The sequence below is a fragment of the Hermetia illucens genome, chromosome 1 (genome assembly GCF_905115235.1).
Source record: "Hermetia illucens chromosome 1, iHerIll2.2.curated.20191125, whole genome shotgun sequence".
NCBI classification, from domain to species: domain Eukaryota; kingdom Metazoa; phylum Arthropoda; class Insecta; order Diptera; family Stratiomyidae; genus Hermetia; species Hermetia illucens.
The window spans coordinates 60,330,618-60,334,345 of NC_051849.1; the positions used below are offsets into that span (position 1 = coordinate 60,330,618).

The 3,728-nt window shown below is 37.7% G+C and overlaps 1 protein-coding gene across 1 annotated transcript in view; it reads right to left on the minus strand.

Moving 5' to 3' along the window:
- The window catches only part of LOC119656007 (cAMP-dependent protein kinase type II regulatory subunit), a 265,746-nt gene that overhangs the window by 160,804 nt on the left and 101,214 nt on the right, over positions 1 to 3,728 (minus strand). The gene's annotated exons all lie outside the window — the stretch shown is intronic.

Sequence of the window (3,728 nt, forward strand, 5' to 3'; positions counted from 1 at the left end):
AAATTAGGTTCTGATGCCACATTTCGACAGGCTTCCTCTTCAATATTCAACGTTGCAATCACTACTTGCGGACCGATACACATCCATCTTTTTAAGGTTTTGTGTAAAACAAAACCTTATTAAAATCGATTCAATGTCTGTCTGTCTGTCTGTCTGTCACACGCATTTTTCTCCAAAACGGCTAAACCGATCCGAACGAAATTTGGTGGACAGATGGGAACTATGAAATCCCACGCATACAGCGAGTGGCATAAATTTAGGGGGAGTTTAAAAGGGGGCTCCCCATACATGCAAAAGGGGGATTCAAAAATTTTTTCACCGGATATAGTTGTGTAGGGTATCAAATGAAAGGTCTCGATTTGTACTTTTCGAAGTTGACATTAGTTTTGGCATAAATTGCAAAGTGCGTGAGTAAGGAGTCAAAATGTACGCAGTTGAAGTGAGACAGGACTCATTTTCGGAAACTACTCAACCTAAAAATCCGAAAAAAATCAGGGTGGTGCGCCTAGACGAAATCTAGGCCTCAAAATATGTCCCATTCCGATATCTGCTCAAATAAACTTACTAATAGTATATTACTACTTTTTAGAAACTTACTGAGAACCCCCCTTAAATTCAGCCTAGGACTTCCGAATTTTGTACCAGCATAGAGGACAATATTTTGTATCATATATACATGGAAAATTTCGTAGAAATCCGGCAATTAACGCCAAAGTTATAGCAGTTCAAACTTAGCAATTTCGCGCGAATTTACCGCTTCCAAAGCCATGCAAATCAGATGCTGACGTCATAATTACCCGGAATAATTGACATTCGCGTGGAATATTAAAGTCACATTTATGAAGAATCTATTTATCTGTAGCACTTTTTAAGGTTTTGTGTAAAACACTTATGTGAAATCTAATCTTCGAGAGACGTCCCATTCCGGTATCTGCTCAAAAAATTTACTAATAGTATATTACCAACTTTTAGAAATAGACAAAAAAACTCCCCTTAAGTTCATCCTAAGTGCACCGATATAGAGGACAGCCTCGTGCATACACACGCCAGGTTTCATGAAAATCCAACTATTAGTGGGAAAGTTATAGCAGTTCAAACTTATTAATTTCGTGCAGCATTCTAAGCCATACAAATAAGGTGCTGACGTCATAATTAACGAGAATAATTGAAATTCGAGTGAAACATTAAAATTCCATTCAAGAAGGATCTAATTCTCCCTAGCCCTTTTTTATATTTGATGTTGGTTAAATTGTTTTCATTCGCTAATAATATTAAACTGAGAGCGTGAAGCGTATGAGGTTTACCATTATCAACACAGGGCTTTCCATCAAATGATTTATTTAAATCGCTTTCTAGAAAATAAAGGGCAATGGAATTTTTAGCTATATTACACGGAGCTGTCGTGCACTCGTCGCTCCTTATTTTATCAAATGCCTCATCAGGATGTAATCGCGAGATCTTTAAATCCCCATCCAGCGTATCAAGCCACCATTGTTTTGGCCGGCTTTTTGGTTGGTTACCATTGCTTTCGATGTTCTGATCAATACAGGTTGTTGAATTCATTAGCGTGAATTACGTGACCACACCATCGAAAACGCCTCTCTTGCAGTTTTTCCACGATCGATGCAAACCCATATCGATCGCGGATATTCTCATTTCAGACATAATCAAAACGTGTCACGCCACCAGTGCAGTGCAACATCTTCGTCGCCATTACCGCAAGACGCCGTTCATTGTCCTTTATAGTCGGCCAACACTCAGAACTATAGAGAGTGGCAGACGGACGACATTGCAGTAAATTTTAGATTTGGGACGTGCGCTGATACGTCGATCACAAAGAACACCAGTTGGGGAATGCCACTTCATCCAGGTTGCATTAATGCGTGAAACAATTTCATTACGCAGTTCTCCATTGGCTGACAGCGTTGACTCGAGATATTTAAATCGCTGAGTTCTGGCAATGGCAGTAACCTGCCCTTGCAGATACTTAAATCGCTCAGTTCTGGCAATGCCAGTAACCTGCCCAGAACTGAACGATTTCAATATCTCGGGTCAATGCTATAAGCCAATGGGGAACTACCTTATGCTCCTCACATAGGGAAACACAAAACCTTTTATACCTGAAGCGTCAAGCTTCCGGTTTCCCGACTTGTTTTGAATTGGTATGAAGTCATCATCACCACCATCACTTCTGTCATAGTCTTCAACATCATCCCACAATTCTCTATGCCATATTGAATCCATAATTATGTTTTCGACAAAACAACTGAAAAACAATTCTTTTTGACACAATGACTTAACAACTCACTGCAAAATCAACCAAATTTTTTAAGCGAACGTGTTAATAACAGTTAGATTCCCGACAAAACTTTTCAGTATGGCTGCGAAAAATTGAAAAATTTTAAAAAAGAAAATCATTCCAGGGTTATCGCAAGAAACATCTCCCTTTAAAAAGCATTTTGATTTTTTTGTTTCACATGATTCTATTGCGAGATAACATGTACATCGCAAAACAACTATTTCTCGGGGTGCTTCCGGAGATACACTGACCCTCTTTCAATTTTCAATATTTTACAATAGAAATTTCGGAAAATATTGTTTTTATTGTTTGATTATAATGTAGCAAGTGACTGAATAAATATCCGCACAAAAAAAACAATACCGCCCCCCCCCCCCTCCTTAAAGCTTTCAAGATAGATCTCCTGAAATCAGAAGCTAACAGAAATAGAGATGCTTTATCCACCATTTTTAGTGCTTCCTCGTCACTTGCATGGAAATGTATTCATTCCTGATAAACCTATTAACTATTTTGCAATTTATGTTGGGAAAATGATATCCCCACAGCAGCTGTATGGTTGCAAAGACAGATCAAGCTTCCATGACTGACAGGAGATGGATTCGAAGGGAATTTTCAACCGACGCGATAACCGGGCGTAGTTTTCAAGTTCTACTAATGGGTTCCCGGTTTCCATTTAACTACTTCAACTCTAGGGTGACAAATGAACCCTTCTCAAGTAAATGCTAAACGAAAGATGTCATCATATGTAAGAGTTACCGGTGCATAACGTTCTGGTTTCATTCACTGAGTATATTGCGTCATCGGGGTTGTTACGTTGTCAAATTTTTCTGTCACTGAAAAAAAACTTTGATCTGTGCAAAATAAACAAATATGGTTTAAGAACAGAAACAGATCTTAATCTAATCTTCATTTATATGTAGATATGGAGATTGATATCACTCCAGTATTACCTGTGATAGCAATACAATCTAATTAATTTGAAAGTAGCAAACTTGTCTCCTATAACCTATTGATTTCACTAAAAAACTATTCATATCACAAAATTAAGGTGGGAAGTCATCCTCAGTAAACTTGAGAGACTATATTTTGCCAGAATTCGACAAATTGTAATTTTTAGAAGCTGAATGTAGGAGTATGTGCTGAAATATTAGTCAATAACGAGCAACTGTTTCCAGAAATTGAAAGTGATGATTGATTCGGCAATGGTTCTTCACATAAATTTGAGTGAATTATTGGGAAAAATTTCATTAAAAATTTATTAAACATCACGTAATCTCCTTGAATTTTCACTTGAAGCTTCTAATACAATTCTATCGGAACACATACGTCCATAGTATGTTTGATATCTATTGACGTCACATAAACAAGTCCCAAGTTAAACCCCCTATCAAATGCTCCACACGGGCCAGTAGTCGACAAATTAATCGAT